A 25,662-nucleotide genomic window follows, 5' to 3' on the forward strand; every position below is an offset into this window, starting at 1 on the left:
TTTATCTCATATATAAAATAAGAATGGTAAACTGTTGAAAAGAGTCGTTTTTCATTGATGCCCCTATAGTGTAATGCTAACATAAGCTAGCATTTATGTTACCGGGTATGTTTGTATATAACACAAATGAGGTCATGTCAAAGTATTATTACACTTGTGTACGAGCTAATATCGTTCTTAATTGATGACTTTATTACACTCCTGCACCGTGGATTATGTGATAAACACAAATATTGCCAATTATTAATTTTCATAGTGTGATATTATGCTCATTTTTAACTGAAAAAGTTCAGCTGAATTTGTTTCATATTTCAAAAGATTGACATTTGGTATAATGTGTTTTATCAACAATTGATAAAGGAAAATTAATCAAACTAACAAAAAACAAAATACTTAATTAATAAACTACCTAAAACTAAAAGAGAAAGACTTTTATCGATTGCACTTTGCTCATAAACTCAAAAAGGCTATTTATAAAAAATTTCCTTGGGTTATTTGGTTTATTTATTTTGTTTGCATATCAAAATATAAAATTAAAAAAAAATTACAGTAAAATGTAAAGTTTTTTAAATTTTTACCATTAAGCATGCAATTTATACGTGAATGAACACATGGTCACTTTAATATACATGCAAATATTCAAAATCCAACAAAAGTAAGAACATACCCAACACATCTTATTCAAACTCAAAAATTACTTACTTGTGTTATTAACTAATGTATATTAAGGAAATTTGTATGTTCAAATTTATTATTAAAGAGTTTTTCAAAACAATATGAAAAAATTCAACTGACCGGGAAACCCTTGAAGCCTCGAAGTCCATCTCTACCGAGACCGCCTTGCTCACCGTCATAGCCTGGTTCTCCCTTCATACCATCCAAGCCAAACAATCCTGACCTTCCCTGGAAACCCCTTTCACCTTTCTGACCTACAACACAATACATAATAACACAACATGACATTAACTGCTTATAATAAGTGTTAACAGCTCTTTCCATAGGCCAAAATAAAAAGCATTCCATAAGAGACGACGCCGCTCACCAGCGTCGCCAATGATATTTAATTTCGTTTTTCATGATGAAAACACGAAACATTGAGATGTTGAGATTACATTTTATTTTGCATGGCAACAAACTATAAGTGAACAGATAACTGTACAGATTACTGTAAAAGCTTTTATTAATTGTCTACATTTCACATTTGTTTATTTTTTATAGAGGCAACCATTATGACTCTCTTTCCAAGTATTTTTACAACAGAAGCAATTTAATTGGCTCATTTAAAATTGTTATTAACAAATAGATTTCTGGGTTTTTTAAATAGTCGTTATCCAATCAGTTGTAAGTTCATTGTCTGTAAATGAAAAATGGACATGTATTTTTAAAATATTAAAGATCTAACAATGCTTAACAAGAGCACCGCTAGGCGGAGCATTATATGCCCCAAAGTCTTTTTTTTTTTTTTTTAGTAAAGATGAAGCATTTGTTAGACATTGGAATTAAATAAAGTATTACCTCCTTCAAATAACAATCCTCCTATGAAGTTTGAATATTGTGGTCCAAATGGAACTTAAGTTATGCCCCAGAAACTGTTTACAGTTTAAAGGTAATAGTGACCAAAGCCTTTGACCTTGAGACCCCAAAATCAAGAGGGGTCTTCTTGCCCAATATGGACAATCATCCTATGAAATTTGAATATTGTGGGCCGAATGGAACTTAAGTTATGCTCAAGAAACTGTTTTCAATTTCAAAGTAATAGTGACCTTGACCTTTGACCTTGTGACCCCAAAATCAAGAGGGGTCTTCTGCCCAATATGGACAATCATCCTATGAAGTTTGAACACTGTGGGCCAAATGGAACTTAAGTTATGCTCCGGAAACTGTTTTCAGTTTTAAGGTAATTGTGACCTTGACCTTTGACCTTGTGACCCCAAAACCAATAGGGGTCTTTTACCCAATATGGACAATCATCCTATGAAGTTTGAACACTGTGGGTCAAATGGGATGCTCCGGAAACTGTTTTCAGTTTTAAGGTCATAGTGACCTTGACTTTTGATCTTGTGACCCCAAAATCAATAGGGGTCTTCTACCCAATATGGACAATCATCCTATGAAGTTTGAACACTGTGGGTCAAATGGGATGCTCCGGAAACTGTTTTCAGTTTTAAAGTCATAGTGACCTTGACCTTTGACCCTGTGACCCCAAAATCAATAGGGGTCTTCTACCCAATATGGACAATCATCCTATGAAGTTTGAATATTGTGGGCCAAATGGAACTTAAGTTATGCTCCGGAAACCAAATTCTTTCAGGCATATAAAAATGAAATTTAAGCCACTTATTACTAGCTTCAATAATATACTGACCAGGTCACGGAAATAAAATCAAGCCCAACTGCATCTGTGTGGAAAACTAACCAGTCTCTATCCTCAAAGCTGCTCCCTCTAAATATTTTAAAAAATTGACATTTCTAAAATTCCTACTGATAACTTCTAAATGATCTTTAAGTAAAGTGAGAATCAAGTACCCAGTATGTGATATTTGTCAACACAAGGTGATGTTTTAAAAACATAAAAATTTCTAAAAAAGGGGAATTAGAATGACAACAAACCTGGCATTCCTGACAGTCCATCCAACCCTCTCATTCCCTTGGCACCACCATAGCTATACCCGTCCTCTCCACGGATACCCGGCAGACCTGGTAACCCATCTAGTCCAGATTCACCTACATACCCATCTGGACCGGGCAGTCCCGGCAAACCATTCGGTCCACGATCTCCGGGCAAGCCAGGTAGTCCTACAACAAGTTGAGGTTAAATACTGAATCTATTAAATGAAGTGAATAAATAGATGATATGGATGAGTGTAGATTTAATACTTAATTTATTGAACGAGTTGAATTCCAGTCTCTGGTGATTACAATAAATTTAGTATTGAATCTACATGAATATAATATACTTTTTGTCACGTATATAACTGTTTAAAAAGAGTTATTTTTCATTGACTCGCCCATAGTGTAACACTTATATTAGCACGCTATGTTTATATATACTGCAAATGATGTCATACCAAAGTGTTATTGTATCATAGTTTGGAGACCTGTCTGTTGATAATGTGTCTGAGTTAAATCATATACATATACATGCACAGTGAGTGCGTTAACTGGAGTGCAGGTATTAGTTACCCGCACTCCAGAGCATGTCAATTGATTGGCTCATTTTTGCTGGGGTTTACTTATTGTGACGGCAGAGAAAGGGAAAGCGATAGAAATATCATATTCAGATGCTTGTTCATTGGTTACTTTTTTTCTGGGTTTTCATATTGTGACAACAGGGAACATGATTTTATGTTGGACTATGATACAAAAGAGAAAGAACATCAAAACACTTGGCAATCTCGTACAAATCAGATAGCCTCATGATTCGATGCTCTTTCTTTTACATACACTAGTATAATATTATTTCCATTAAATGGCTTTATTACACTCCTGCGCCATGATTTATGTGATAAACACAAATATAATATATTTAAAATCACTTTTAAACTAATTATTTCTCTAAAGGAACAAATGTCCACTGAAGCATTTTTCTTAATACATCTTAAGTATAATTATAATGGACATACATGTACATGGTTGAGCCAAAAGATATATCAACATTACCAAAGGTCCTTCCCTAATCTTAATAGAAACTTATTACCTAAAGATATCTTACCTAAACTTATCTTAACAGAAAATTATTACAAAAGTGTGAATTTTAGAATTCTTTTTAGAAATTTACTAATTTAGAGATAGGAGCTTCATATAAAAGGAACTCCACTAAGGTCCAAAGACTTAAAACTTAAAATTTGCAAATCTTACAGATATCAAGTGTTTTAACTAAAATGGGAAAATAGGAGAAATATAACAAAGAAATATATTCAGAATTAAAGATAAAATTGATATATGTGTGACTAATCACTATTAGCTGCTTTTAGGTGAAAAGCTTTGCAATGCTTTTCATTTTTGGGTCTTTTTACACTACATAAATAATTATTCGTAAAAAAAAGGGTGAGGAAATGACCTGAAAATTTGCACTTAAGCTATTGGTATAGACCTACATCAATTGGTACACATATCTCAGAAAAATATTTCTAGTCCCGACATGTCAAAAAAACTCAGTGGAGTCCCTTTAATGTTATAGAATACAAGAGGGCCGTGATGGCCCTGAGGTCGCTCACCTGTATATAGGCCCATCAAACCCCCACCCCCAACGTTGCAGGGCCAATTTAACCCAAGGGCTTTTATTTGCACAAACTTGGTAGACACTCACTAAAAGATGTTTCATGCTTAATATCTTAACTCTAGCTATTTGGGTTTTTTCAAAGAAGATTTTTTAAGTTTTTGCTATACACATATAAGGAAAATCAATGACCCCCGGGGTGGTGCCAATTTTGACCCCAGGGCTTTTATTTGAACAAACTTGGTAGACACCTATTAGAAAATGTTTGATGCTAAATATCTTAGCCATAGCTCTTTGAGTTCTTTAAAAGAAGATTTTTTAAGATTTTTCTATATGCATATAGGGAAAATCAATGACCCCCTGGGGCGGGGCCAATTTTGACCCCAGGGCTTTTATTTGAACAAACTTGGTAGACACTTATTAGAACATGTTTCATGCTAAATATCTTAGCTCTAACTCTTTTGGTTCTTTAAAAGAAGATTTTTTAAGGTTTTACTATATGCATATAAGGAAAATCAATGACCCCCTGGGGCGGGGCCAATTTTGACCCCAGGGCTTTTATTTGAACAAACTTGGTAGACACCTATTAGAAAATGTTTGATGCTCAATATCTTAGCCATAGCTCTTTGAGTTCTTTAAAAGAAGATTTTTTAAGTTTTTACTATATGCATATAGGGAAAATCAATGACCCCCTGGGGCGGGGCCAATTTTGACCCCAGGGCTTTTTTTTTTAACAAACTTGGTAGACACCCATTAGAACATGTTTCATGCTAAATATCTTTGCTCTAGTTCTTTGGGTTCTTTAAAAGAAGATTTTTTAAGTTTTTACTATATGCATATAGGGAAAATCAATGACCCCCCGGGGCGGGGCCAATTTTGACCCCAGGGCTTTTATTTCAACAAACTTGGTAGACACTCACTAGAAGATGTTTCATGCCAAATATCTAAGCTCTAGCTCTTATGGTTTTTTAAAAGAAGATATTTAAAGTTTTTTCTTTCGGTTGCCATGGCAACCAGAGTTCTGCATGGAATTAAATTCTTTGAACAATTTTTAAAGGTGACCACCAAAGGAACATTCCTGTGAAGTTTGGATGAAATTGGCTTAGTGGTTTATGAGGAGATGTCATTTAAAGTAAAAGTTTACGGATGGACGGCCGGACGGACGGACGCCGGACGAAAAGCGATCACAAAAGCTCACCCTGTCACTTTGTGACAGGTGAGCTAAAAAGAGATAGGGATTATACCTCCAGGTGCATTTTCTCCAGGTGCTCCTGGGAATCCATCATATCCTACATCCCCTGTAACAGATATAAAAACAAGTACATGTCAAAATTAACTCTACAGCGACCCAATTAAAATACTCCAGGAACTTGGCAAACATAGCTTTTCAGCCCTACTTATTCTGCCGTAAAAAAAACAAAAACGTTTACAATTTACATCTTGTTAAATGTATCGATAAGAACAATAATGCACATTGAAGCTGTAACTGTTAAAAGTTTGTTACTACCATGGAAAAATAACCAATATTTGCTGATTTCTGCATAACATTATATGATTAAACAAATACCATTTTACTTCAATCAATATCAATATATTTCTGTAAATTTTCAAAATTTCCTTTCAATCATAGAAAATAAGTTTGGTTTTACTTTTCAAATGTACACAAATAAACCTAATTTGTTTGTCATTATTAAAAATCATCACGAACCTTGCATTCCTTTGATGCCAGCTAAGCCTGGAAGTCCAGGAAGACCTGGTACTCCAGCCATACCATCTTGTCCATTAGGTCCTGGCAAACCGGGTAAACCAGGTTCCCCATCTCGTCCATCTAGTCCACCAAGACCTCTCTCTCCTGATAGACCCTTGATTCCATCTAGTCCAAACATTCCTTGACGTCCAGGGAAACCATCTGCACCACGTTCTCCTCGACGACCAGGCTCACCCTGGATACCATCTAAACCAGACTCTCCCTTCAAACCAGGCACTCCAGGTCGCCCAGATAAGCCATCGTATCCCTATTAATACATTTTGACATATTAATAATATTTTTACCAATGTTTATACCCACAAAAATTTGTATACCAGTATAATTTACAGTGCAATATATATAACCACAATACAGTTTCAACAGTACTAATAACAGTGCAATATATATATTTACAATACTGGTATTCCAATACAACTAAAATGCCGTGTTTATACCCACAAAAAAAGATATACCAGTTCAACAAACAGTGCCATGTACATGTTAACCCACAACACAGGTATTAACAACATAAGTATCCAATTGTAAGCTTGGACAGATAGACAGACAGACGACAGTGAATTCATCCCTATATGTGGCCTCTACACTATAGCAGGCAGCACGAAAAAAAAACTAACAAACAAAATAACTCAGTGAATATTTGCTTATTGATTTTTAAAAATTAAACACTCAAAAAATGCACTTACTCTACGGCCCTTTTGTCCGGTGAATCCTGGGAAGCCATCTTCTCCCCTTCCTCCTTTTAAACCAGGTTGTCCGGTTCCGCCTTGTTCACCGTCCCTTCCATTAAAGCCATTTTCTCCTCTCATACCATCAAGTCCTGAAATAAACAATTCATTAATACATGTTTAGAATAATTCATAAATACATGGTAGAAAAATTCATGAATACATGGTTTCATCAAGAATATTAATAATTAAGTTGAAAAGACCATTTTTTTTGCCGATTTTAACACATTTTTTGTTCATATCTAAATTGTCAGTCCATCTAAAAGGGTTTCCTGAAAAGGTTACCAATAATTACCAATTCCTTCACAAGTGACTGTCAACTAACCACACATGATTTCTGAATTTGCATTAAGAGGAAAATGACCATAGTTTATTACCTGGTAGGCCCATATCTCCGGGACGACCTTTAAGTCCTGGGAAGCCATTTTGTCCGTCTCTACCATCTACTCCAGGAGATCCGGGTCGGCCTGCAACAAATTAACACAAATGTATGATAAGTTTAATTTTAACATTATCTCAACATGAATTTAACATAGTTACGGGTTAAAGTGGTTTGGTCTACAATTGGCACATTTTTCCAAAAGTATTTCAAATATTGATAAAAACAAAAGAATGAAACACTTTGATATTCTAATAAAATATTTCTGAAAAAAAAAAAAAAAAAAAATGCTGATAGATTTACCGTAAAATTCCTATTAAACGCCCCCGGGGGCTCAACATTTTCCAAAACGGGGGCTATTATTACAACACAGTTTTTCCTAAATCCAAAAATCACTGTAAATACATTTAGTGTTAGCAAGTGTTGGTAATAACATTAAAAAGTGTTAAGATTTTAAAGTTCATATTATACATATTTGTGTTTACTATAAAATACTATGGATTCTGAATGATTTGAATAAAGTTATGGCTTTAATTATGAGTTCAGCACTGATGAGAAGGTTGTTTACCTTATCAAAAGGCCTGGGGGGCCTTTATTAGGAAAGGGGCGTTTATTAGAAATTTTACAGTATATGCTATATATATAGATGTGTAATATCAAATCATGTATCTCACATTCAATATAAAGATTTCTTCAGAGATTAGTTTTTCACGTATGATACGAAATACTATCAACATAATAATCTATGGTATAACAGAACAATATACTTTAAAATTACTAAATGTTGTATTCAGTTTAACAAAGTATCATCTATCCAGTTTTTTAAAACAAATACATAAATAAGTATATTGCTAAATCGATTGCTAACCCAATTGATCGATCTTATTCCTGATTTTTTTTAATTTAATTTAATAATTTAGAAGCCTTTCATTGTTACCTGGTTCCCCGTCAATAGAACGTCCAAATTCTCCTGGTTGTCCCTTTTCCCCAGGTAGCCCTGGCAACCCTGGTTCCCCTGCTCTTCCATCCTCTCCAGAAAATCCTGGTTCCCCTGACATTCCTTTCCTGCCTGATGCCCCATCTTGTCCTGGGAAGCCATCTCTGCCTGGGAAACCAGCATTTCCTGGTTCCCCCTTAAGACCGTCTAAGCCCTCTCGTCCAGGTAGACCTGGGATACCATCTTCTCCACGGGTACCTATATAAGTAATAACTCATGTAAGAATTTAATCATGAATTATAATACATGTAAATGTTGCTTGTGTGCCCATTTGAAACAATGGCCAAGGCTTCACACTTATTTCTCTTTTTGTGAATAATCAAGTTGTAGGTTTTTTTACCAGAAGTTATAACAATGACAAATCAAACTAGAAATTCAACTACAATGATTGGTTTGTGAATGTGGGAGTATATGATTTTGTTTACATTTAATGACCAGCATATGTAATCACTGCATTGTGAGCATTTCTTTATAAAGGGAGTAATAATTAGCTCACCTCTATCCCCTGGTTCTCCATTTAATCCATCTATACCTTTGGGGCCTGGTGTTCCTGGGCGGCCCTGCTCACCATGCTCACCCTTCAAACCTGAATTTCAAAATATATGTTTATCTAATGTTAAATGATGCTATTTTTTTGTTCTTGATTTTTAAGCATGACAATACAAATATTTATATTTATTTTGAAATCTTTCCTGAAGTTACATAATTATATTGCTTTGTTAATCTGTAATAATCTGACTATACGAAGATAATTTACTTTAATTACCTGGGATTCCTGACATTCCGGGGTAACCTTTCGGCCCACTTGCTCCATTAGCACCTGGGTTACCATCTCTTCCATCAAACCCTTGTAGACCAGCATCTCCTTTCATACCTTTCTGACCTGGGAATCCAGGAAGACCATCGTTACCACGGATACCTATAAGTCCAGCTAGACCATTTTCTCCAGGTGCCCCTGGTTCCCCTTTGTATCCTGCAGGTCCCCGGTATGACTCTCCCGGTAAACCCTTTAGTCCTGGTAAACCAGGTAATCCATCACGGCCGTACTCTCCTGAAAACGGCAATTTTAAAATTTAAAATGATTTGTAACACTTAAACAACTAATGAGTTAACTTTTTTTGCAAGCTTTCATTTATCTTTTTATTAACTTATTGATAATTATGACAATGTATTCCTGTCTGTACCAACAGCTAATGTGGCGGAGTGGCCGAGTGGTTAACGCGTCAGACTAGTAATCTAAGGATTGCTTACCGCGTGGGTTCAAACCCTGTCAGGGGCAAGCTGTTGTTTCCTTGAGCAAGAAACTTTACATTCATTGCCTAGTACTGGTTGGTTCCAGGAACAGATTCAAGAGTATTTCAATAAGCTTAAAGCTTCCAACACAAATCAAACTAAAATTAATTTGTATAAACTAAACTAAAAGCTAATGTTAGATCTTGGTATCTTTTAGATTTAGAACTTTAGTTGTTAAAGTGATATCAATATGAAAATAAATGAACAATTATTTTAGCAAGCTTGTCACACTGCAACAATTTTTGTGCAGGCTGTCTTGGCTTGGAGCTGGCAGATTATTACGTCATTTATTGTACACGACCTGTCTTACATTGGGGGGTGTAAGACAAGCTGTCCTAGCACCAGTATAAACGGTAGATATTCCTGTCTGATATGTGAGAAGAATTAATCTATAACAGATGTTCAGCAGTAAAAGCAACACATTTTATACATTTAAAACTGAGACAAACTTCAAATTTATGTCAAGATTTTAGTAAGTTGAGTCAAAGAAAATAACTTACAGGACATAAACAGGACAGAAAATTATTTCATTGTTCACCTGCTGATAAGCCTTTGCCAACAAGTATAAGAGTCAGGGGGCATCCATGACCGAGTGGTTAAGGTCATTGACTTTAAACTACTTACCCCTCACAGCTGTGAGTTTGAATTCCCACAGAGACTTTGGATTCATTCAAGTGAGGAAGCTATCCAGCTAGCTTAGCAACGTCAGTGGTTCTACAAGGGCACCTGAGGTCTTCCTCTACCAGTAAAGCTGGTAAGTCGCCATATGATCTATACTGTGCTGGTGTGACATTAAACCCAATCAAATTAAGACTTGGATAGCCTGAATATCTGTGCAGTGACTGCAGACTGACCAGGATTTATACAGTGGGAAGCTCATTTTTTTATATTTTTATATTGAAATCCCTTTAACATAGAATGGACTGTTCCAAATTCAAAGTTTGGCAAATCTGGTACATAAATTCAGGATTAATATTTGTTAAGACTGTAAAGTGTACCTTCCATTCCTTTCAATCCAGGACGACCTGGTAAGCCATCTTCTCCGGGTGCACCTGGGAATCCATCAACCCCTCGGAATCCTGGTCTACCGACATCACCACGTGAGCCAGGTAATAACTGACCAAAAAACCGTCCTGGTTCTCCCATCATACCCTACAAAACAAATATAATTCTAACAATAATTTAAGCAGCATACCTCAAGAGTTTTGTTAATAGTTATGATAATATTTCTAAAAAATTTTATGAGAAATTCAGTAAAGGTGTTATCAAGTGGATAAAAAAAAGTAATAAGAGCATGCCCAAGGTGTTCAAAAGTTAGGGCTCTATCAGATTCTACATGTGAAATAAGGCTTTGTGCTAGAACGGAAATTAATGGTTAACAGCCGATCTAGTAACTTAAAGACAAACTGATTAACAAGAGTTCTATTTTTAGATTTATCTCTATTGTCAAGATTCAAACCTGTCACCTTATAGCATCATCCTTACCTTTGGTCCTATAAAGCCTGGTGATCCATCAGATCCAGGTCTGCCTGGCTCTCCAGGTCTCCCATTGGGACCAGCATCTCCTGGCATTCCTGGGAAACCCTTAGCTCCATCTGTGCCCCTAAATCCAGGTACACCGGGTCTGCCATCTTCCCCTAGTACTCCAGGTTCACCCTCCCTACCTGGTTCACCAGGGAAACCAGGTGACCCTTTCCTACCTGTTTGAAAATAAGAATAATGGTTAGAATTCACAAGAAATAAATAAGTATTGTTTTGGGGGTGGGGTGGGGGTTGTTGCTTTTTTGTTGTTGAAATTCACAACAAAATAAATAGTGTTTTGGAGATGGGGGTAGGGTTGCTTATTTTTGTTCTGGTTTTTTAAAAAACATTGTATAACTCTTTTTTGTTAATTTATTTGGGCTTAAAATTTAATATATCCTGGTATTGAATAGAATTTGCTTAATTAAAGATCCTGTGTGTTGTAATTATGGTTGTTAACACACTTCAGTGAAATTTTATATATGTATAACACATAATAAGGCTTCTAAAACAATTTTCAAACATCGAACAATATGTAAAATCTGTACTGCAAATATTTGTCTGGTTATATGTAATCATTAATATATATGCACTCATTGAAAATTTGACTAGACTTTAAACAGAAAATAAATTTCTAATTACCTCCCTTTATTCACATGAAATGTAAATTAGGTAAGATCTTTACAAATAAAGGTTTTTTTCAAACTTACAATATTGATATATCTTCATTTGAGCATTATATTTTTTATATAAAACCATAAAAAAATTGAGTTACTGGTTCTTTATATTTGATAATCTATTTTCAAGACTTTAAAAATATCTTAAAGGCAAATCTATTTAACTTGATAATAATAATATTTAAGTACATACCTCTGAGTCCTGGGAGACCGTCCATTCCCCGTAAGCCAGAGGGTCCCACTTCACCTCTCTCACCTCTGATTGGCTCAAAATCTCGATCTTGGGTAGGAGATCCTTTTTCACCTTAAATGTTACACAATGTCCATACGATAACAAGATATCTAAAATGTTGCATATCTAATGTGTTTTTTACATCAACATATTAAATGTGTACTGATTATTTACATATTTAATGAGTACATCAAGGCATTAAATGTGTACTTATTATTTACATATCTAATGAGTACATCAACATATTAAATGTGTATTGATTATTTACATAATTATCTAATGTGTACATCAACACATTAAATGTGTACAGATTATTAACATATCTAATGTGAACATCAACACATGTTAAATGTACTGATTATTTACATGTCTAATGTGTACATCAATACAAATTAATGTGTATTGATTATATACATATCTAATGTGTACATCAACATATTAAATGTGTATAGATTATTAACATATCTTATGTGTACATCAACATATTAAATGTGTATAAATTATTTACATATCTAATGTGTACATCAACATATTAAATGTGTATAGATTATTTGCATATCTAATGTGTACATCAACATATTAAATGTGTATTGATTATTAACATATCTAATGTATATACCATGTATTGCAAGCATATACAATTAAAGGTGAGATAACAAGTACCTTCCATGTCCAATCCCTGTTTCTTTCTTGGGAGTTACTATATTTTAAGTTGATTTTTTTTTGTGCTGGCTTACAATACAGATTTTTTTCTCGTGAGAAAAATACACAGTGATTATTCTGCTGATTTCAGATGGCCTAGATATAGATTGTTATCCATTTCAACACTAAAAACTGATGTAAACTGACGTCAAAAACAATGTTACAAACATACCTCTTTGTCCTTTACTACCAGGTGTGCCATCAAAACCAGCAAAGCCCTTCAGACCGTTAAGTCCCGGTCTCCCGTCAGTGAAATCTCCCATCATGCCCTTGAATCCTGGTGTTCCTCGTACTCCCGGAATTCCGTCTAAACCGTCGAGTCCTGGTATACCAGGTTTACCCTAAGCAAAACATAAGATTATCATCTAAAACTGTCATTGATTCAGTCAAAGCATATTGACGATATATACAGTCAAAGTGTATTAAGCGACCGGGCAAGGGAAAACACAAAACGGTCCGCTTAATGAAACGGTCTCTTTAAGACAGTCAGCATGATATAAAAGTAAAAAGTTATAAATGACATCTTTTTTATCGTGTTGGATGGGATTGTTTTTTCAACTTCATTTTTATATAAATGTTGAATAAATAAGTATCGCTCCCGATAATCTAAATGGATGCAAATGTAAAAAATAACTTTCTGATTTTTATTGACAAAACAGGTTTGATCACATTACGCTACATGTTTTGATCATTTTTTCAGAATTTTTAAAACTTCCCGTTGTTTTTCCCTTGTCTCCAACACGAAAAACCTAATATAGTGAAGATGTTTTCTTGATTTGTGCATTTTCATTTATTTGAAAAAAACAACTACATCTATTTGTACGATATAATTTTAATGGCTGATCAAGTTCAAGGTCAATTCAATGCAGTTAAATGTCAACAAGCGAAGCGAATACACCATCTCAGTATGGCCGGGAAGCGTTGCATTGTTTATCCCCGATTATTTGGATAATACACGTCACGCGTATACTTTACTTCATTTGCATACGCTAAAACGGTATGGGAAAGAAGAGTTTTTCACAGTTTATTGTTGTGTTTTTATTGTTGACACTTGTGACATAACGAGGTGGCGTTCTCGAAAAAACAGATTATTTGACAGGTAAAAGTGGTCTTTTAATGAAAAAAGATTGACTGTCAATTAGGTGAAAAAATAGGCGGTCCGCTGGTTGCGCGTTGAGCAAAAGTCGCTTAATACATTAAAGATATAGAGAGAAAATGATCGGGGGGAATTTAAAGTGGTCGTTTAAGACAAAAGTCGCTTAATACACGTGGTCGCATGGGCAAGTTAGACTGTATTGATATATGACAAATATCGGCTATACACCAATATATCGATAAATACTCCTAATTTCTTGTATATAATACTTTTTCACACCTGTTTATATAATTTTAGTAAAATGAATATTCAGTTCATTCAAATATGTTGTGTCCTATTTCTAAATGATATTTGCATGATTTCTTTCTATCCAAATTTTGTCATCACCACAATGAAATGTGTCCATTGTGTGACAACAGATTAGTGTTAGACATGGCCTCCTGTTTTTGTATTTGTTCTTAGTGAATTTTCATAATTTATAGACAATTAAATAATTTATAAAAATAATCTATCTTTTCAAATGTGTATTGATTATGATTGACAGAAAAATATCAACAATACATCGATATCTGTCTCTATCGCTGACAGCTCTAGTTATGTCATACTATTCAGTCGTTTAAGAACAAGTTGATTATAAATTAATATCATCTGAAGAACATTATCATTTATCATTTTTATTTTCTCAATGTAAATTTTTTTCTTTTCATAAACACGATGATCAATTTGAACATCAACTTTTAATGTTGCAGAGTTTTAATATGAGATGCTAATTGGGACTTGAACCTAGGATGTGGCTTTAGCTTTTTTTAATTAATTACCTTTGTGTGAAAATCATAACTTCAAAGCTATATTTAGAAATGTCACATCTTACTCTAAAAATTGAGATAATCATTTTTAGCTTGAACCAAATGAAGGAAAATCAGTGTGAATATGTGAATATCTTTTTTTTAAATAGCACTGTCTTTTAGAAATCATGCCTGGGCACCTGCACACTTCTGGGGGCTGGAGAGGATTCATGACAATTTGAGAAATAAAAGTTCTTTCCCTTGTATATTGGCTTCACTTAAACATAATTCACTACATTTTACAACAATAAGTTGTAACTTAGTTACGACTGTGACAAAATTGCAACAGCAATAAGATGAAGGTGAAACTAATTACTTTAAGTCCTCGAGGACCCGTTGATCCATAGTCACCTCTAGGGCCGGAAACCATCGGACCCCTGAGACCCCCCAAACCTTCAAAAAAGGGGCTCCCTTTTTTTTTTTTTCCTTTACTTTTTGGGGAATTTCAATGGAAAAAACACCGACCACTTTTCCAGGGGCTACCCGGGACCCCTCATCTCCAAAATTTTCCTGGCAGACCCTGTAATATAAACATGAAAAATTATTTACACCTTTAAATAAACCTCATGTTTTGTAGAGTACGGTGAGGATGGCTTAGATTTTATTTTATTGAATCAAAGAATATAGCCACTACCTTTTTGAAAATTATTACATTATACCTGTATTAAAAAAAGCAAAGCTAAATTCTTGCTCAATGACCATGACCTTTTGATCGCCAAGCACAAGTCTTACAACAAGAGTATCTCAATTGACCTTTGTGACATAAATGTATAACATGAATAAATCAACGGCAAAATATTCAACAATGTAAAGGAGGTGAAGAATATATGAATCTTACACTGGTTGCCGGTACAGACCGGAATATCTAGCTCGAGGGTGACTGTTTACGGCGGTAACGAGGCTCTGCCGAGTTTCCGCTAAACAGTTACCCGAGAGCTAGATAATCCCGTCGGTACCGACAGCCAGTGTTTGATTCTTTTTCTTGCATATTACATATCAATTATTTTCAGAACAGAAATTACGAAAACCTATATTCTTATTACGCACTTTTTTCTTATAGTAGCGTATGAACGTACAACTTCATTCATAACGGTTAAGTGACGTCATCCAAACAACGCAATTCATTCATAAAAGGCGCGCAGCAATGACGTCATCTAAAGCACGCGACTTGTCTTACATGGGGGGTGTAAGACAGAGTTTTCTAGCACCGGTGTAAACGGTAGATAATCTTGTCTGATATGCAAGAAAACACAATTTTAAGCTTTCCTCTCTAAATTTTCCTAAAATTAAATCTTATCAAAAAAATGTAAATTTTAAACATGTTTGTTCTTGTATCTATGACAAATGCATATATCCATCTATAACAAATATATATATCCTTCACAACTATAGAATGTAGATCAAAGATTTTCTTTCTTGTGAAATGAGGCAAGGTCTGTCAAATAGAATCACATGATTCTGACTCAGGACCCTTCTATTTGAAAGACATTGAATGAGGTAAATTTGAAATAAAACAAGTGCTGATATTGGCAAATTTTTCTAATTCTATATGTATCCTTGACGACATTTATTTTAAAAAAAATCAAAGGATTTTCTGAAATCTTGTAAAAGACCAGTAACATGATTGTGTGTAAAGAAGGAAAACTGACAATCGTAACCATGGTGGTATAACTTACTGGGCGACCTTGTAGACCTGGCTGTCCTGGAAAACCATCATCACCTGGTATTCCTTGGCGTCCGGGGTTACCGGGGAAACCGTTGTAACCATTTTCACCTATATATACATATATATTATTGAAAATTAACTCAATTATAGACGAATTAATAAGCGATGTTTTAAATCAAATCAAAAATAGGAAATTAAAAAGTATCTTTATATACATGTCATCCTTTTCAAGTTAACAACAACTTTTACTCTTTGCTCATTAAGTTGCCACGGAAACAAGCTGATTCCGTCTTTAAATTTATAGAAGAAAAAAACTTTGAAAATCAGGAAGTGGTTTAAAAATATTTAAGATCAAGAATTTTTAAATGCAACATGCTTTAAATTATACACTGCATTTTAATGTTTAAAAATATTAGAATTGTAAAATTTCTTATGATATCATATAAATAAATGAATATAAATATATGTACATTTCTACATTAAATAATATATGTTATTCAGGTATACTTATTTGTTTAGCATCATAAACTTAAAAATATTTTGAATTGGATAGGTTAATATTCCTTCATAAAGTTGTATATGTAGTTAACAATGGTATAATAGTTGGCTTGAAAATCTTAGCATTTCCTTTAGTCTGTTTGAAGAGACAGCCTATCATATGTGATATTATTTTTAAGGTTACTTGGAAAGTAAATAAGACAGTATGGACTGTATCTGGACTGTATCTTAGAAATGTTATTGATTCTCTTACCTGGATATCCCTGGTTTCCTGGTTCACCTTTCAGTCCTGGAATTCCATCTGGACAGAATGGACAGTCATCACCACGGCGACCAGGCCTTCCTGGCAGTCCTGGATTCCCATTTCGTCCATCCTCTCCGTCAAAGCCACGATCTCCGGGGAAGCCAGGCACACCTGGTGGTCCAGTCACGTCGATACCTGTACCAGGAATACCGGGGAAACCAGTCAATCCAGCATCACCGGGAAAACCTGGTAAACCAGGCCGACCATCACGTCCTGGAAGTCCCGGGAAACCATCGAGTCCAATCACAGTCTCTCCAGGCTCTCCCCGGTCGCCGTCAGGTCCATCAGTACCCGGCCTTCCTGGCAAACCAGGCAACCCATCAACACCAGGTAGACCTGAAAATAGACACAATCTTTGATGCATGTCATGAGCACATTATCATTAAAAACTGTTATACAATTAAGGTAACACAGGTTTTGAAAACATGAATAATCACTGACCACTACTTTCCAATACTGGCAATACACAAATGTTAAATCTTTTTTTTTAGTCTCGATGACCTTGACCCCAATCAATTTCAAATTCTAGGGGTGAAGGTGTGTATACAATAACTACATAAGTAAATATCTGAGATAAATAGGCAATAAATGTTTTGTAACTAAAAGTACTTATAGCCTCAATGACCTTAGCCCACATTGACCAAAAACCATACATAAACATTAATTTTACTTCTATTGCACAGAAAAGCATGTAACAGCATATCAAATACCTAAAATATTAGCTTTTTTGAAAATCTGGGTTCTCACTTACGCTTGCCAATGGCGCCGAATACCACAAAATATTAATTCTGACGTAAAAAATCCTCCATTTGAAAATTCTACTGGTGCCAGACAACTAGCACAACGAAAAATCAACAAGCAGCCAAAAAATGTAGAAAAAATAATTTTAACATCAGTGACTATATCAACCTTCATGAAAAAAAAAATTATTTAGGAAAATAAAATAGAAAACATCTCACCATTTAAACCTCTCTCTCCTTTGACAGAGTATCCTCGATCTCCGGGCTCGCCCGGTAGACCGTCCAAACCTGGCGGGCCAACCGGTCCAGGGTATCCTTTCGGTCCTGGATCCCCAGGAAAGCCTGTAATGATGAAGAAAATAATGGTACTGATTACAATAACAAAATATATCAGTAAAATTTTGCTATCTAAAGTTTTCTATCTCTTAAGTAAGATCTTCTTGTTTTGTTTTTTATACATAACTTTTTTTTTCCATTGTAAAGAATTCTATTTTTGTTGAGTTTTTCTTACATTATTTATTTTTATTTTTTTTTCAAAATTCATTTTTGTATTTTTTTTCCCATTTCAAGGAGAATAATTATTTTTTCTTACTTACATAATTAATGCTTTTTTGTTTTGTTTGTTTTGTTTCTTTGTTTTTTTGCCTAAGTAAAAGTAATCCATAAGTACGCAAAAGTAATTTTCTCTGATGGTTCTAGTAAAACAGGCTTAAAAATAACACAGAACAGAATTTACATTATAATAAAATACCTTGTAATCCACTATATCCTTTAGGACCAGGCAGACCTTCAAATCCTGGAAGACCCTTCAATCCTCTGCCACCACCCTCTTCACCTTTGATACCCTATAAATATCAATCTCAGTCAATACGTTGCTAGTTTGTTTGGTGGATAAGTTAGTTTTAATGTTGTTTTTATAACACAATATTTTAGGGACATCAAATCTCAGCGGTTGGTCCAAATTACCAGCTTTCCTCTATACCTAACCAGTGATAAGTAATTTCTCGGCAAGTGACTGACTATTAATCCCATATGACTTTTGTTCACCAATATTATCCCGTTGAAAGTTAGCAAGTTAGCATGCATTAAAATGACCTCTATTCCACCAGTATAGAGCTATGCCTACCTGCATACACGTTCAGTGTGGCCAGACTGTACACTGTTGACAGACTAACTTTTAATTTTTTGTCATGATATCCCCACAATTGATAATGGACAGTTCCAAAAATGGAAGCTAGACTAGTCCATTTAAGAAATTCAGTAGGTTAAGAGTTAAAGCCGCACACCTCCATTTGAGGCAAAATATTTCAAGAAAATCAATATTGTGAAAATTGTACTAAAATTTTAAGAAAAGTAAAAACATTCAAGATCCAAATTATATTTTACATGTTATGTGCCGTTTAGGACCAGTTTTGCAGTACAGAATTTTATCTACATATTTCTACTGCGTTTCTAACACAGTAAGGGCTGTTTTTTCATATGTTGACCACTTTTTGCTAATTTTCTTGGATTGTGCCGATTGCAATATGTAAATTACTATATTTGATTACCTCACCATATTTTACTTTAAAATACATTTCCAACATTTTCATGAAAATTAACATGAATCTTGAGGCGTGCTGCTTTAAAGCCATGCAGCTTTAAGAATAGTTTATAATATGAGTTACGGTACTAAGCTTTCGTTACATACAATGTAATTTCTGAATTACAAAAGAAACTACTGAAACCAAACTAAACAATGCTCTAGGTTATTATTAAGTACATTCTGTTTTCCGTGTAATTCACACCTCTGAATTCAAGAACTTCTAAATTCTGGGAGACAAATGTTTGATAAAATGAAGGATACATCAATCAAGATTGGTGTTCAAAAAATTCCTCAGGTACAAAAATTTCTAACAGTTACTCACTATTTCACCCATATCTCCAGATTCACCCGGATACCCTCGGTCTCCGTTCGGCCCTTTAAGACCTGGCAATCCTGGTATACCTGGGCGACCATTTTCTCCTTCCATTCCCTTTAAACCATAGGCGCCAGGAGGTCCGTCTTTACCACGTTTGCCCTGTAGTCAAATAAAAACTTGATCAATTATCATATGACAAAATTGTGATTTTATTATGTCATACACTCCTATGTTCTCAAGTGAAATGAGCAGCGTCATGACAAAACCAACATAATTGGTTTGCAACCAGCATGGATCCAAACCAGCCTGAGCATCCGCTCAGTCTGATCAGGATCCATGCTGTTCGCTTAACAACTCTATTTCAAGTGGAGAAACTGATAGCGAACAGCATGGATCCTGATCAGACTGCCCGGATGTGCAGGCTGGTCTGGATCCATGCTGGTCACAAACCCACTATGTCGGTTTTGTTGTGACACAGCTCAAATGAGAAAGTGTATGAATATGAATTCAATACACATGACAAACATTACAAGTAAAATTTGCAATAAAAACAAATTAACTGTATGCATGCATTTACCATCAGTTGAAAATTTAAGTATTTTCATTTACTGAAAATGACCATATTTTTTTATCAGTTAAAAATGACCATATTTTTATCAGTTGAAAATGACCATATTTTTATCAGTTGGTTTAAACATATTTATTCAACAAAACATTTAACAAGTGAACAATATTAACAAAGTACATTTTGGGATTGGGCAGAAAATGACATTATATTTTATCAGTTAAAATGACCATATTTCATCAGTTGAAAATGCCTGTATTTTCATTAACTGCAAAAAAGACCATATTTTTATCAGTTAAAAAAAAGACCATAAATTTATTTCATTAACTGAAGATGATCATAAATCAACTGATAATGACCACTTTTACCACACCAAATTGAAAGTACAATGTACATAATATGATTTAAATACTTACAAGTCTTCCTGGTGAGCCTTGTTCACCCTTCGGGCCTTTTGTCCCTGGCTCTCCTGTCCTGCCCTGTAACAGATAAAATATTGTAACATTTTTGTAATATTGTAACATACGTGTTTTATTGTAACATATTTGTAATATTGTAACATATCAATTACATTGTAACATATGAATTATACTGTAACATATCAAAAATACTGTAACATATGAATATTATCGTAACATATTTGTAATATTGTAACATATTTATAATATTGTAACATTTTTATAAAATTGTAACATATTTATAATATTGTAACATTTTTATAATATTGTAACATTTTTGTAATATTGTAACATATTTATAATATTGTAACATTTTTGTAATATTGTAACATTTTTATAATATTGTAACATTTTTGTAATATTGTAACATATTTATTTATAATTTTGTAACATATTTATAATATTGTAACATATGAATAATATTGTAACATATGTAACATATTTATAATATTGTAACATATTTATAATATTGTAACATATGTAACATATTTATAATATTGTAACATATATATAATATTGTAATGTATTCATAATATTGTAACATATTTATAATATTGTAACATATTTGTAATTTTGTAACAAATTTATAATATTGTAACATATTTATAATATCGTAACATATTTGTAATATTGTAACATATTTATAATATAGTAACATATTTGTAATATTGTAACATATGAATAACATTGTAACATATTTACTTATAATATTGTAACATATGAATAATATTGTAACATAGGAATAACATTGTAACATAATTATGAAAAAATATCTTTCAAAGCATAAAAATACATTTAATAATGAAATGTGTGGAAACATCTGTGTGGTACCATACAAGAAAGGACTCCAGCAAGTTTGTCAGCTTTGATAGCAGGAATTTGAGTGATTTGGGAATTTTTTGTAAAGATTGGGAAACAATAAGAATATTTGCCATTGGGAATGGGTCTGTACACTGGGAAATGGCACAAGTTGTTGATATCCCATTGTTTATATACTTTAAACTAGGGGTGTCGCGGTTATCCGTTTAAACAGGTATGGTCAGTTTTTAGCTTAAAACTGGCTAGAAAATTCAATAACCGGTAACTGAGGTTAGTATTTGACTAAGGGGTGGAAAAGTTTTAAATTGATTATAAATATTACCTTACTTATTTTATGACAAGATTTGACAATTGTCTGTATTTTAGTTGTACTCAACAATGTATTTTTCCGATCTGATCGAATACGGTATAACCTCAGCAGAAAATAGTTACTCCATATTTGGATATGTATTGTAATCCTTTCGCATACAACAAAATATGAACAAAATGGCATATCTTGTCATTAAGAAACAAAGTTAATGTTCAAAATCTAAGGATTTTATTAGTACAGTTGGTTAATAGTTTAACACAGTTATTACGTCGCTGTTTACATGGTTAGCATTTTTTCTAACTGTGACACCCATAATTCTTATCAATACCACAGTCATACTATTATCATTTCTTAAATAACAATATTGCTATTGAAAAGTTTATACAGATTTACATATACTACATGCTTTACGGAAGAATTTGAACAATCACATAGAAGGTCTATATATATTTTTCTACACAAAGAATTCTTTTCTCACAGTCAAGTTTTTAGGGGTATTTAAACTTCTCTACAGCACAAAGGCCGACATCTTAACTATGAATCAAGTTATATCAAAGTCAAATTACTGAGATAAGTGTACTTATAAGAGGGTAACAAGAGACTGTGTGTTTTTGTTTTCTTATAAAGAATGATTGTTCAAATGATATAAAGTATTTTTGAGTCACATTTATTTAAAAAGATCTTTTGTACTATCTTGTTACTTAATTAATAATATATGGGAACAGTTTATAAAAAAATATGACATGAAACAAGATTTCAGTTATTCGAAAAAATATTAATTTTGTTAGTCACACGGACACAGTGAAGGTCATATGGTGAGTTTCCAGTTTTACTGGAGGAGGAAGACCTCCGGTACAAATACAAATAAGTGCACTATTTCAGACGCAAGCAGGCACCTGAGCAAACCCACCAACTTTTCATGAAATAGCTGGATAGCTTCCTTAAAGCTGCATGCCTCCAGATGAGTCAAATATTTCAATAAAATCAAACTTGAGAAAAATATACTAAGATGTAAGGAAAAGTAAAAAATTTCAAGATTCAAGTAATATTTTACATATTATGTGCAAATAATGGCAGATTTTTCAGTATTTACAACTATATTTCTAGTGCGTTACTAACGCAGTAAAGGCTATTTATGCATATTTTGAACACTTTTGGTAATTTACGTGGGTTGTAAGGCCATTGATAATGTGCAAATTGCTACCTTTTGGTTACTTCATGAAATAACACATTCAAATACATTTTCAAAAATTTCTTGAAAATTAGCAAGAATCTGGAGCCGTCCTGCTTTAAATGTTTCTGGCATGAACCCACAATGGTGATGGGCGAGTAATTTGAAGTTTGTGATCTGAACCATTTGGCCACGGTGGCCCCTTGATTCAGTTTTATTTTAACAATATTTTGACAACATTTCTGCCTATACATACATAATAGAAGTAACTAGAACTATCACTAAATGTGATTAATACCCCCACAAGACTGCTTCGGAAATAAGGATGTTACTAGTAACAGAATACCTTGTAAAAGAATTGAAATATAATTATAGTAATGGTTGTGGGCAATTAAAGATAGTTGTGGTTCTTATATGTTGCATTTCCTTTCAATGTGGTTGGCCATTGATGAAGTTTAATTGAATAACTCTGTAATAAGTCCAGAAAGACAAAGAAAAGGAACAAAGGGCAATAACTCTATAAATACTGAAGAAAGAGTTATAGTTCTTGTGCACTGCACTTCCTCTTATTGTGCTTGACCATTGTATGAAGTTGTTTTGAATTCAAACCAGTGCGTTTTAAGTTATGCTCCTGACAAGGAAAAGTATCAAAGGGCAGTAACTCTGTATTTTGTCAAAATGGAGTTATGGCTGTTGTGCACTGCACTTCCTTTTAATGTCCTTGACAAATGTATGAAGTTGTATTGAATTTCAAACAGTAGTTTTCAAGTTATGCTCTGGACAAGGAAAAGTAACAAAGGGCAATAACTCTGTAATTAGTCAAGATGGAGTTATGGTTCTTGTGCACTGCACTTCCTCTCAATGTGCTTGACCATGTATGAAGTTATATTGAATTCCAACAATTAGTCTTCAAGTTATGGTCCGGACAAAAAAGGCAATGGTAAAGCAACAAAGGGCAATAACTCTGCAATTACTTTAGATAGAGTTATGGTTCTTGTGCACTGCACTTCCCCTTATTGTGTTTGACAATTGTATGAAGTTGTTTTGAATTCCAACCAGTAGTTTTCAAGTTATGCCCCGGACAAGGAAAAGTAACAAAGGGCAATAACTCTGTAATTAGTCAAGATAGAGTTATGGTTCTTGTGCACTGCACTTCCTCTCAATGTGCTTGACCATTGTATGTAGTTATATTGAATTCAAACTATTAGTCTTCAAGTTATGGTCCGGACAAAAAAAAGCAATGGAAAAGCAACAAAGGGCAATAACTCTGTAATTACTTTAGATAGAGTTATGGTTCTTGTGCACTGCACTTCCCCTTATTGTGTTTGACAATTGTATGAAGTTGTTTTGAATTCCAACCAGTAGTTTTCAAGTTATGCCCCAGACAAGGAAAAGTAACAAAGGGCAATAACTCTGTAATTAGTCAAGATAGAGTTATGGTTCTTGTGCACTGCACTTCCTCTCAATGTGCTTGACCATTGTATGTAGTTATATTGAATTCAAACTATTAGTCTTCAAGTTATGGTCCGGACAAAAAAAAGCAATGGAAAAGCAACAAAGGGCAATAACTCTGTAATTACTTTAGATAGAGTTATGGTTCTTGTGCACTGCACTTCCCCTTATTGTGTTTGACAATTGTATGAAGTTGTTTTGAATTCCAACCAGTAGTTTTCAAGTTATGCCCCGGACAAGGAAAAGTAACAAAGGGCAATAACTCTGTAATTAGTCAAGATAGAGTTATGGTTCTTGTGCACTGCACTTTCTCTCAATGTGCTTGACCATTGTATGTAGTTATATTGAATTCCAACCATTAGTCTTCAAGTTATGCTCGGGACAAGGAAAATGCAACGGACGTCTGGACCGACCGACCGCCTGACCAACCGACCACCGGGTGACTCCTATATACCCCCCTAAACTTCGTTTTTTGGGGTATAATAATTGCATTAAAATAACAAGTTATTTACATTTTCTTTCTATTTCTAAAACAGTCATGCATGTTTTTTTTGTTTTCTTTTGCATATATTGGTCAGACACTTCAAACCTCTTACTTTTGTAGCAAGCCTACCACTAGACAACCTGTCTTGATGATCATGTTAACAAGTAGAATGTTTACACAATAATGTACATAGTGTCTAGGGATGTTATTCAGATTTACTTAGAATATCAAATGAATTTGCTTATTTCTTTTTTGCAGTTGGCTAAAAAAAAATTTCGGAAAAAAATTAATTCATTGAAACCATATGTTTTATTTGTCAATTACACTGTCTCATACTTGTTAAAAAAAAACATTTAAGTTAATTTGTTTAAATCTTACTATACATATCTGTAAAATTTAAACCAACTGGAAATCTCAAATCAAAATTGACTGATTCTTTTATTTCCTCCAGTTATGAAGAGCAAAACATGTAAAGCTTGTAATAAAAAATGTGTTTTAATATTAGTTTGTAGTCTAAAATAAAAGGACTGATGTCACCATAGAAATTTTATTTACTGCATTCCAATACACACCCTGCCATCAGGGTGGCATGAAATCAGAGATGGTGTACGGACATAATCCCCTTCGGACAAAATCCCCTTCATGTATTTTTGTATATCTGGACATAATCCCCTCCATGGGTGGACATAATCCCCTTCATGTGTGAAATTTTGAAGTGGACAAAATCCCTTTCATAAAATTGCTACCTAGGACAAAATCCCCCTCGGAGGAATTTTCGGTTTATAAAGTTGGTATGAGAGCAACATACTGCATTATGCTGTGTGGTAAATATCTTAATGT

At 33.9% G+C, this 25,662-nt stretch overlaps 1 pseudogene; it reads right to left on the reverse strand.

Moving 5' to 3' along the window:
* LOC132717259 (collagen alpha-2(IV) chain-like) overlaps nt 1-25,662 on the reverse strand; it is a 50,360-nt pseudogene that overhangs the window by 13,694 nt on the left and 11,004 nt on the right.

Source organism: Ruditapes philippinarum, unplaced genomic scaffold, assembly GCF_026571515.1.
Source record: "Ruditapes philippinarum isolate M1 unplaced genomic scaffold, ASM2657151v2 ctg949_1_1_1_1, whole genome shotgun sequence".
NCBI classification, from domain to species: domain Eukaryota; kingdom Metazoa; phylum Mollusca; class Bivalvia; order Venerida; family Veneridae; genus Ruditapes; species Ruditapes philippinarum.